The sequence below is a fragment of the Hipposideros armiger genome, unplaced genomic scaffold, assembly GCF_001890085.2.
Source record: "Hipposideros armiger isolate ML-2016 unplaced genomic scaffold, ASM189008v1 scaffold_31, whole genome shotgun sequence".
In the NCBI taxonomy this organism is placed as follows: Eukaryota; Metazoa; Chordata; class Mammalia; order Chiroptera; family Hipposideridae; genus Hipposideros; species Hipposideros armiger.
Window position 1 is genome coordinate 1,628,724 of NW_017731381.1, and position 12,574 is coordinate 1,641,297.

General features: G+C 41.1%; 1 protein-coding gene across 5 annotated transcripts in view; it reads right to left on the reverse strand.

Moving 5' to 3' along the window:
* Positions 1-12,574, reverse strand: part of CHD6 (chromodomain helicase DNA binding protein 6) — a 188,030-nt gene that overhangs the window by 160,559 nt on the left and 14,897 nt on the right. The window contains exons 1-2 of one of the 5 annotated variants that reach the window (XM_019636998.1): positions 3,453-3,577; positions 1,939-2,066 (exon numbers count right to left, since the gene is read on the reverse strand). The exons of the other annotated variants lie outside the window; for them this stretch is intronic. The gene's annotated coding sequence lies outside the window, so the exon portion shown is untranslated. Of the gene's footprint in view, positions 1-1,938; positions 2,067-3,452; positions 3,578-12,574 lie in introns of those variants that run through there. 5 annotated transcript variants of the gene reach the window in all.

Consider the following 12,574-nt stretch of genomic DNA (forward strand, 5'->3'; position numbering starts at 1 on the left):
GCAATGATGGTGCCAACTTGGGCCAGTGAAGCAACGTCCTCCACAACGAGACTGAAGAACAAAAGGACAGCAACTTGTCTGTTCCCCTTCCCCCAATTCCCCAATAAAAAAATCTTAAAAAAAAAAGTAGCATTAAAAGCTTACTATTAGAAAATAAGAAAAAGTCCTCAGATGAATTAAGCTTCCACCTTAAAATACTAAAAAGAGAGACCAAATTAAACCTAAAGCAAGTAGAAGGAAAGAAATCATAAAGAACAAAAATCAATGAAATTGAGAACAGAAAAAAATAAGACAAAAATTAATTAAACTAAAAGCCAGTTCTTTGACAAGATCAATAAAACTGATAAACCTCTAGCCAGAATGATCAAGGGAAAAAAAGACACCAATTACCAATATCAGACTCAAAAAAGAGACATCTTTAGGGATCATACACACATTAAAAGGATAATATTAATTTTATGCGTATAAATATGGACAACTTAGATGAATTGGATAAGCTCCTCAAAAGACACAATGTAGCAAAGTCCACTTAAGAAGAAAGAGAACCTGAATAGCCCTTCATCTATTAAAGATGGTAAATTTATAGTTAAAAACCTTCCAACAAAGAAAACTCCAGGTGCAGTTTCAATGGCAAATTTTACCAAATATTTACGGAAAAAAATTTTACCAATTTTACATATACTCTTCCAGAAAACAGAAGAGGAGGGAACATTTCCCGTCTCATTTTATGAGGCCAGCATTCCCCTAACACCAAATCCAGCAATGGCAATAAAAGAAACCAGTTTAAAGATAAAGATCAAAACATACACTAAAATCCTTAAAAATACAGCTGACCCTTGATCAATGCAGGGATTTGTGGTACCGACCCAAGGCAGTCAAAAATCTGCGTATAACTTTTGACTCCCCTAAAACTTTACTACAGTCGGCCCTCAGTATCTGCAGGAGATTGGTTCCAGGACCCCTGCAGATACCAAAACCTGCAGATGCTCAGGCCCTCCACATCCGCGGATTCCCAAATGCAGATCGAAAACGCTGTTTTTGATCTGTGGTCGGTTGAATCCCTGGATGCAAAACCCACAGTTAACAAGAATGGACTGTATTTATTTTTTTTAAATCTGCGTATAAGTGGAACTGGGCAGTTCAAGCCTGTGTTGTTCAACGGTCAAGTGTACTATCACACTGACTCCTGCATAACATAGAAAGGATAATACATCAAGACCAAGTAGGCTTTATCCTGGGTATGCAAGAGGGATTTGACATTCAAAAATCAATTAATGTAATTCAACAGACTAAGGGGAAAAACCCACATGATCATCTCAATAGACACACAAAAAGTATCTGACAAAATCCAACATCCATTTATGATAAAAAAAAAAAAACTTTCAGCAAACTGGGAATAAAAGAAAACATCCTCAACCTGACAGAAGGCGTTGATGAAAAAATTACAGTTCATGGGACTGCACTATTTTCCCCTAAACTCAGGAACAAGGCATATCTAATCTCATCACACCTATTCAACACCATACTGAGGTCTAGCTAGTGCAATAAGATAAGAAAAAGAAATAGAAGGCATAAAGATTAAACAGGAAGAAATAAAATTGTCTTTATTCGCACTTGACATAACTATCAATGAAGAAAATCCCAAAGAATCTACAAAAAAAAGCTTCTAAAACCAGTAAATTAGTAAGGTCACAAGATGTAAGCTCAATATACAAAAGTCAATTATATTTCTATATACTAGCAAGAAACAACTTTAAATTAACATTTATTTTAAAGTATTATTTACAACAGTACCACAAAACATGAAATAGAGATAAATCTAAATTAAGCACCTTATAATTGTTATAAACCAGCTTTGACATGACCAGTCTCTTCCCCTACACAGGAAAGATATGGGAAAGTCTACATAGCCTAAAACTTCACAATAAGCTGACTTACTCGTATTTTCTTCTTAACTCTTTGCAAGGTTTTGCACAAGTAAGCTTTTCTTCCAGTAGATGGTCCCTTCTCTCACATTTCTCCTTAGAAGAGATTCACCCTGAGAATTCATGCTGTGAGGTTGGTATCTTGGAACAAGGAAACAGAAAAACGGAATGCAGTCCCAGAAAATGAAAAGCTTGCAAAAACCAAGTTCAAAGCTTCCCCTCTGGTGAACTGATGAACCCAGAAGCTGACAAGCTTTAATACTAAAATCCCCAGATGAAGTATGACACCGTGTAAAAGACCTGTCTTATCACTATGCTTTCCACACTTTCACAGCCTCTATTAATAAGGCAGTACTAGGCACCATGTATTTCAAGACACATCCCTCCTCCCAACCCACCCCCAGACACATAATTGGATGAGAGGTGGGCCCCTAACCCAATAGCAGCCAATGTCTAAACAGGCCAACAACTAAGGACAGGACATTTCTGGGGTGAAAAAGAAAAAAACCCACTGGGCAAAATCAATTTTCTCTCAGAAATCTGAAATGAAAAGTACTGAAAGAAGAAGGCATGAAGCAATAGGAGTAGAAGCCGAAAAGTCATGAGGTTGAGAGAGCCTGGAGAAGCTAGCTATAAGGGGCCTTGGACATTGGAAAGTTAATAGAGAGAACCTAACAGAGAAGCAGGCAAAAGCTATAAAGTAAAGAGCAACACATTAGGATGAGGAATCCAGTGGTGAGAAGGGTGGGGCACCCACTGGGCATCCAAGAACGCCTGCTGCTTAAGGCCCTGGAGCTGTCCTGGGTCCAGCAGGACGGCCAAGTTAGTCATCTATTACCACAGTACTAGACACAACAGACCAGGAAACCTCAGTGCATACAACAATAAGCACTTCATTTTCCCTCCGGCACCTGAGTTGGATTGGCTCTGCTCTACGATGTCACTCTGAGGACAGTGCTGAAGAGGCTGCAGCTACTCAGGGTTCTTTTCATGATGATGGCAAAGGCCCATCAGCACAAGCATGCTGCAAACCTCTTTTCATCACGTCCACTACTAACATCCCACTGGGCCAAAGCAAGTCATATGACCAAGCCCAAAATCAAGGAGTAGGGTCATAATTCCATCTGAGGTGATGGCAAGGGTATGAACGTAAAATACTACTACGGGAGAATGAAGAATTGGGGCCAATGATTTGATTGACTACACCACTCTACACCACTTTTCCAAACTAACTTGGCTTAAATTTCTGATTCTTGCAACTAAAAGAACCTAACTAAAACACAGGGATTACGAAAATGTTCTAGGAGCTTCCATCCCCAATGTAATGTTACCTAAGAATATTAGCTCTCCCTTCTCCCCTTTAAAGGTAGGCTAGCATCTGAATTATTTTGTCGAAATATTTCTAATTATTAATAAGAGGGGGGGGGACTTAAGAAATTCAGAAGACATGTCCAGAAAATATGGCTGTAACTGCTCAAACATTTGCACAAATGAAAGGTGCCTATAAAACACGCAGAGCACTCTTACCACGGTACACAGAATTTCAAATCAGTTGGCTGCAGGTCCAACGGTCACAGGTTCTTATATCCAAAGCTTCTGAGATCTGCCCAGCACCTTTATGTTTAAAAAACACTTTTCTAGAATAGTATTATCTACCTAGTTTGTAAAAAAGAAAAAAGTCATGAATTACCAAAAAAGAGTGACGAGTCAAATCTAAAAGTAGAGTAGAACAAAAAATGGTAGAAAACAGAGTGAAAACAAAAGAGAAATATTTGGCAAGTTAAAACATACAACTTGCTGGAGGTATAATACTATTTACTGTCCAAAACAGAGAGAGTTTTGAAAAAGACTTTTGTTTCTTCAAAACGTAAGTAAAATTCTGGGTATACTTTTGAACTGTGACCCATTTCAGACAATGAACTTATTTCTTGTTAAAAGAATTAACAATGACTCAGTAATATCTGTTAAAAGAACCTCATTCCTCAGTAAACCGCCAAGCAAGTCAAAAGATATCACAAGTATTATATTAATATAAACAGAAATTAGAGCCACAACACACATTACCTTTGACCGTTGTTCAGAGATTTTAAAAGGCTTACTTCTGACCCAGACCATCCTGGCAAAATCAATTCATGGTCAACTAGCCCACAACTAAGAGAAGGAACAGGAAGACAATGGAACTCCATGGGCATTAACATACAGGTGCAACGTGAAAACACGTGGCCATGCCGTGGCGTCCCAAGATCCGCTGCTTCACGTGAGACTGGGTCTGATATGAGTGGGTGTGTGCTAAGGCATGTCATTCAACTCTGCATGAGTTCTCAGAATAGCCCAGAAGTTTTAAAGTTCTCTTTCTGGAAAAGGGTCTTATAGTGACTCAAGGACACATACCCTTCTAATAAACACCATTACACTAAAAACCAAAGATTGCCAGCTCTCAGGTACCTATAACAATCCTCATTCTGCTACCACAGAATTCCAAAACAAATTTCATCCTAGCAAGACTTCTCTGTCTCCAGTGAAACAAGTTTAAGGTGTGACTACCTAAAACCATCTCCTTAAAGGAGACTCCCTTCAAAGAAAGAAAAATCCCCACCCTCTCTCCCCTCTCCAGTGGCCATCACAACAGAAAACTCAAACTAAAATCCTTCTGCAGAAAACTTTCCTGCCCCCAAAGAGGAGGAAGTTGAAGTGATCTGATTTAGAAAAAACAACTCTTTGATATTCAAATGTTTCGATAAGGAGAATGCCAAGGCTGTTTAACTCCAGCCCAATCAAAGAAAAGGGCTAAACAAGCAAGAAAGGGATATGGTTTGTTCAGCACTGGAACAGATTATCAAGAGTTATGAAAGTTATGAAACTATTTTCCTTGTAATGTCCACCTGACCTTTACGGTTTAGGTTCTTTTCTTATTAGTCCCTATTTTCAATCATTATTAATTGATAAAACACCATATTCTTAACAGTGTTAAGACATATTACCCAAGGTTTACAGGTTTGTGCACGCAAACATGAGCCACCGTGACCTCAGAGAAGGCAAGCCCAGGCCACACACACACACACACACACAGGGGTCACACCAGACCTTGGTCCACAATACTTTTACCTGCTGGTCTTGGCCCTATTCTGGACCCTGCTTTTCTCATGTGAAAATCCTCATATCCCAATATGGCAGGTTCTGAAACAAGGGTGTTATGAACTGAATTGTGTGTCATCATCCCCCACCCCCGAAATTCATATGCTGAAGCAAAGCCCTAATCCCCAGTAATTCAGAATGTGGTGGTTTTGAAAATAAGTCATTTAAAGAGGTGATTAAGTTAAAATGGGGTCACTGCGGGGTGGGTCCTAATCCAATATGGCTGGTGTCCTCTTAAAAAGAGATTAGGGCACAGACAACACACAGAAAAGACCAAGTGAGGACCCAGTGAGGAGGACTACAAGCCAAGGAGAGGAGCTTCAAAAGAAACCAAACCTGCCACCCTGACCTTGGACTTCTAAGCCTTCTGAACTGTGAGAAAATACGTTTCCGTGTAAGGCACCTAGTCCCTGGTATTTTATTGTAGTAGCCTCAGCAAAGTGATGCAATGGGGAACACATCATGCTACAACATCCCCTGACTGAGGAAGAGATGTTGCATCTAAATACACCCTTAGGGGGCCGGCTGAGTGGCGCAGTGGTTAAGAGTTGGCTTGGGATGCCAGCTCTGAGCATCAGGGCCCCAGTTCGGATCCCACATGAGGGCCAGTGATGAGGGCCCTCTACAGCTAAGATGGTGAACAGCTCGACCTGAAGCTGGGCTGCCGTAAGTCGCCAGCAACGGCGTGAGCGTCCGTCCATTGGCCGGCGAGCGATCTGCCTCAGCCAGGAAGAGCTCAATGATCACAATACCAACATGGGCCAGTGAAGCAACGTCCTCCACAACTAGACTGAAGAACAAAAGGGCAGCAACTTGTCTGTTCCCCTTCCCCAATTCCCCAATAAAATCTTTAAAGACACCCTTAGGGAATTTTTGATGGCTTAATGAGATATCTCAAGTCATCTCAATTATTAAAAAAAACACCACTTACATAGGCATCTCTATAATTTTATCCAAACTCATAAAAGTCTCCCACAACACCAACAGCGCGCACTGCTGCATGTTTTTTCCTTAGCTACAGCAATCACCAAAATTCATGTCCATTCCTCGACGTTACAACCATTTGCTAAAGTGGTCACCCCCAATGGCTCCAGCCTAAAACGGAAGTCCAACTTATACATCAATATTTTCCTCAGAATTTCTTCCCAAACTGGTATTTTTTTGGTATTACACTTAATTTAAAATCAAACTGTCACTACTGTACCATGCTGCTTCATACCTCCACACCTGTGCACAAGCTATCACCTATGACCACCTGGAAAACTTCTAACAGTCCTCTGACAATCGGAAGAAATTTAACTTCCTCTATAAAGTCTGTCAAAAACCATTTTCGCCCCTAAAAGTTGACCAACTCTTCACTGTCATAATTATGTGTCCAAGTGTCTGTCTCCTTCAAATTAGCCTGAAAGCTCCTTGATGGCAGGAGCGCATTCGTCTTTGACCCAGGCCCTGCCTGGCAAAGCACCTGGTGGACGGTGTTTGTAAATGCATACTGAATAAATGAATGCCACCAAGAAAATCATACCTACTTTCAATGTCATAAATCCTATGTGATTATTCTGGGTCTCTTCCTAACAGTGTGACCGGTAATCAGTGCTCCCCAACAATTTGGATGAATCTCACAATTGTAAAGTTGAGTAAAAGAAGCCAGATACAAAACCTACATTCTGTGTGATTCCATTCAAATAAAGTTCAAAAGCAGACAACACTAATCTTCAGTGACAAAAGTCTGAACAGTGTTGGGGGAGAGGTACAGGTATTATCAGAGAAGGGGTATGAGAGAACCTTCTAGGGGGATGGAAATGTTCTGTCTTGAGCTGAAGGTGGTGGTTACACAGGTATACACCACACATGTGTGAAAATTCATCAAGCAGTATACTTGAGACTTGTACACTTTACCGAAGGCATGTCACTCTTCAAAAACCCAACTTCTATGTATGGTCCTCGCCTACCTCATCCAAAAAATGTCGATGCTCAACTACCGTTTGTGGCTGAATGCTTAAGTACCTTTTGAATAATAATAATCAATCAACTATTTTCATATAAGAGAAGGAAAATCTCACCAAGAAGTTGCACTGAAAGCCTGGAGTTGGAGCTAGGCTACAGGGGACCCCATCATTCCCTCACACATGCAGAAAACTCGCTTCTGCCTCGAGCTGCAGTGTGATTGCAGGTGCGACGTGGGTAACAATTTTTCCCTCCTACAACTGGGCCAAAGCATAATCCCTGGTGACCAGTCCTACTACTGTTGAGTCTAAAGATCCAATATCATTTCAACACTAGGGAAAAGGGGGGATTTTCACAACTGGAAGCTCTTTATATTAAATTAAGAATCTAGATACACTGGCAATAATATCAGAAGGGACCCTCTGTCCATCTCTCTAGCAATTTTCACTTAATTATTCTGCAACTATGTATCTACCTAGCAAACTCCTATTCATCCTTCAAAACCCAACTCAGATATAACTGTTCTGGGAAGTTCTTCCTAACCTCTCCACCCTCTTCTATGTTCCTTTCATTGTTCTACTTACTTTGGTTCATTGCAATTTAAGTATTGGTCATGTCTATTTCTCCTACTAGACTGTGATCACATTTGTCACCCTGGCACCAAGTGCATGGCAGAGCACTTCAGAGACATACAAACGTTTGTTGAACTGACTTGAAATATGACTACCACTGGACAAGCCCTAACATCTAAATGTCCGACTCTAGAGTCCTAAAATAAGTGGTATTTCCCAGATAAGGCACAGTCTGTACTAAAGAAGAGGGAGTGAAAAAACTATAAATATTCTCTAGGACAATGTTATTTTTAGTATTGTGGTCACCAGCCTCTAACAGTGAACTTCAGGGAGGCAACCTGGAGACTGAATGACTTAAAGGAAGATCATGGGATCAGCCAGGCAGGCTCTGCTCCTGGAAAGGGAGGTATGGTGCAACAAACATGATCCCAGCAGCAGTGGTTCATTCAAGGCAGGGTCTCCGATGTCCTGCATTTCTAGTCCACGTGAGAACAAGTTAACTATGTGACCCTGATAAGTTTCTTTACCTCCCTGCGCATCAGTTTCAGTTTCCTCATCAGTATAATGGGGGCGGGAGTGATAATACAACCTACCACCTCAGTTTTAAAGGATTAAACAAGAGACTAAATATAAAATGCTTAGTACCTAGCATATCGTAAGCACTCGGTAAGTGTGTGCTCTAATTGTTCTGCTGCTATAGGATGGGATGAGGATGCCTGGGTTTTATTTGGTTCTATCATATTCCTGCCCTGCCTAGCCCTGGGGCCAAACGTACCCTCTAGGCCTTTCCACCACAGGCTTCCATTTTTATAGGACTGAGTCCCACTAGCTATATGCAGGGCCTCCCTCTCACATGAATACACCCCAACAAAGCAGAGCTACACCTCATATTTTAGACCCTCCCCCCTTCCATTTTCCTAATGAAAACTTCGTAGTTTCCTATTTCATTTCCTCAGTGCTCTGTCGCCCTTTTAACAGATTAATCGAATACACAGATCTCTGTAGTCACTTTCTCAAAGATTCTTATGGATAAACCCAGTTAAATAACAAGGATTTCAAGAATTTCAGGCTCTACTATCTAACGTTAGATCAATCTTCCCTCCCTCCACCCCCTCCCCATAAATCTCTTCCTTCTTTCAAAAAGGAGAGGGGGTGCTGGCACCACGAATTATAGAAGGAAGACGCCCATTTCACCTTTCTGAGATGCAAGCCCTTTTGTTGCCACCAGAGCAGTTTTACCTGTAGTCTTTTTTTTTTTTTAAGTTTATTGAGGTGACAATAGTTAGAAAAATTACTTAGGTTTCAAGTGTACAATTCTGTAATACATCATCTATGTATCATATTGTGTGTTCACCAGCAAGAGTCAGTTCTCCTTTCATCACCATATATTTGATCCCATTTACCCTCATCTACCACCCTAAAAAAGCTCACTGCAGACCTCTGCTGCCATGAGCAGCTCCCTAGCCTTCATTCCATACCAACGAGTAAAACTAACAGTTTGCTCAAGTTCAAGGGCATTTATTGAAACAAAGTCCAATGACTGCAGTGAGCACAGTTGTTCCAGGTTAGGATTCTACCTGCCTCTTCCTTCTCACCTCCCTGGTGGATGGACACGGTGGGCAGTCTCTAGACCAGCTATGCCTAGGCATTGCTCTTCTCGCTGGCTGCCATGTTTTTGTTTTGCATGTCAGTTAGTCAGGGCTAGCATTTCTTTTTAAATTAAAATATATATACAATAAAACAGGTGAATTTATGATACGCAAATTATCTCAATAGCTATTTTTAAAAGAATACAGAATAGAGTACTACATTCCAAGTAGAAGAATAAATACTGAGTACTAAAACCTCTGAATTGTGTGCGTGTGTATGGGGCACAACATAGTGCTGTAATCACTGTGAGTTATGGTCACAACAAGATCACAACATTCCAGTTCCAGCAGTCAGATGCGAGCCTCAGGTAAGTTCTTTGTGGGTGGGAGAGGTAGCAAGCGGGCTTTGGCCTGCTTTGTGTCTAGGCATTAGAGTGCCTTCCAGCTTAGGTTAAAACATGCATTCTCAATGGGCCACATCACCCCAAGGAAACAAAAATTGGTTCTTGGGGGTTAAAATACCCTACTTGTTTAAGTATTAAGCAGACATACACTCATAAACAGATGCTGTATATTTGTGGTATTAAAATTTCACGGGCAGGATGGCAATAAAGCTAAGAAAAATTGTCTAAAAAGGCTCCTTAGGGGACCAGTTATGGCGGCAAAAAAAGGTGAGTTATGAAGAACTCATTTCATGAAGCCTAACTTCCAAGACTCCACATTCAGCCAGAAATGGTGTTGTTAGCAAGGCCTGGCAGCCTCGAGTCACCTGTTTCCCCTGAGGGGTGGAGGGTGGGGCTGTGTTAGGAATGGCGGGAGCCCATGTTCCTGGTCACCTGGACACACACCACCTCATTCTCGCCCCCACACAATATTAAAACCAGCGCTCAGAGTTACACGAAAAGACACAGCTTGGTTTTGCATGTGGGGCAGGCAGGTGAGGCTGCTGAGGGAGGATGTGGGTGGGAATGAGGATTTGGAGCACAGAAGAAAGGGGAACGGAAACAGAGATTTTAGACTCATCAACAGTTGAAATAACAGGAAAGGAGTCTGCCCAGGAAGGAATGTAAAGCAAGGACAAAGGACCAAACGGGCATGATCATCGGAATATTTAAAAGGGGGTAGCGACAGAGAGGTCCTTAATTGTTTAAAAACAATAAAATTATATCTCCATGAACTATATAAAGACGAGGTCATGATAGTCCGGGGTCCTCAGAAATAGCAGATGACGCCTAACTCTTTATGTTTCAGATGATTTACAGTCAACTATGAAAATCTTTACTCCAAGTATCATTAACACTATGACATTTTCTTCATTAAGCACCTGGGCGACCTGAAGGGCTTTAATCCTAATGGGAAAGTATCTTGGTCCAGGACAAAGCCTCTCCTGGCCTCAGGAAGATGTGGGGGAACAGGTCTGCACTGGGTGCTAGGTTCCCACTTTGGAACTCTGCAGTCTGTCGCATGAGGAAGGCCACTTCCCAGCCAGTGGGGGTGGGGGGCATGGAAGGAGGAAAGCAGGCAAGGAGGCTGGGAGGCTGGGCCACAGTGCCCTTTAGAGGGGCTTTTCATTTCCATTCCTGAAATCCTGTAAGTACCAGATCACACTAATCAATATTGAAAAGTAGGGGGTTCGGGGGCTGGGTGAAAAAGGTTGAAGGGATTAAGAAGCACAAATCGGTAGTTACAAAACAGCCACAGGGATGTAAAGTATAGTATAGGGAATATGGTCAATAATACTGGAATAACTATGGATGGTGCCAGGTGGGTACTAGGCTTATTGGGGTGAATCACTTTGTAAGTTATATAAATGTTTAACCATTATGCTGTACTAACACAGTATCAAATGTCAACTGTAATTCAAAAATAAAATTTTTTTAATATTGAAAGGTAAGGACACATGACAACTTAAGACAATGTGTGACCCTTGACTGGATTCTAGATAAGGAAAAATTAAAAAGCTAGAAAAGATACAAACGGGAAGATTTAAACACAGACTACATATTTCATGTCGTTTCATGTCAAGTTTCCTGAGTGACATAAACTATCACAGTTTTGTACCCTTACTCTAAGGATAAAGATGCAAAAATATTTGGAAGTGAAGTGTCACTTAGTCTGAAAATAACTGACAAAGGAAATGGCTAAAAAACATGTATATAGACAGAGAGAGAAAGATATAAACCAAATTTGGCAAAATGTTAATAATTGGTGAACCTAGGTAAAGGGGAGATGGGTATTACGGTACTATTTTTCTAACTTTCTGTAGGTTTGATGTTTTTTAGGATACAAAATGGCTGGGGAGAGGTATAAATGCCTTCAAGTATAAAAGAAAGTTTTGAATTGCTCTATGTTCCAACTCCCTCCTCCACTGGAACAGAGAACGAAGAGTTGACACAACAAAGCCTCACAGCACTTTCAATAAGGTGTTGTTTTTAAGGTTAACTTTCCACATGTTGTTGTGGGAGAAAAACCTTAAAAATACTTTGAGAATCTAGATACTTTATCTGGATTCATTACTTTAAAGGGCATATTAACACTAATGGGTTTTACACAATGCCAAGAGTCAACTTACTTATTTGTGCCAATAAGGACAAACGGTATCAAGTTCATATGCAGATTTTATTATTTTAATTACTGAATTTTAACCTAAATCTTTAATCAAAATTATAAAGAAGTAAAACTGACCAAAAAGTTTCACCTTCATCCACTGTCATCCCTAAAGGAATTTCTATGTAACAACAAAAAGAAAAGAAGCAAAAGGGGCCAACCAAGTGGCGCATTGGTTAAGAGCTAGCTTGGGACGTCAGCTCTGAGCAGCAGGGTCCCGGTTCAGATCCCACATGAGGGCCAGTGACGCTGCGCCCTCTACAGCTAAGATGATGAACAACAACTTGACCCTAGGCTGCCGTGAGTCGCCGGCGACAGCGTAGGCTGCAGTGGGGCTGGCAGGCAGCTGGCGTGCGCTTTCGTGAGCTGCAGTGAGCCTCCAATGGCCGGCGGGCTACTGCCTCACCCAGGAAGAGCACAATGATAATACCAACATGGGCCAGTGAAGCGACATCTTCCACAACTAGACTGAAGAACAAAAGGACAGCAACTTGTCTGTTCCCCTTCCCCGATTCCCCAACACTGTTCCCTCCCCCAATTCCCCAATAACATCTTTTTTAAAAAAAGGAGCAAATGAAATAAAAATACCCTAAGAATGCAACTATGAGTACCTAACAAAAGCAAACATACTCTAATCAAGGCAGATGTTTATTAAGAACCTACTATGTACACCTCTCCATGAGGAATTCAAAGTACAAAGACCAGACCTTACACCCATGAGGCCACAGTTTTGCTGGAGAAGACAAACATACAGAAAATTAAAGAAAAATATTAATGGTTGGCTGCATCTTCCCTTGTC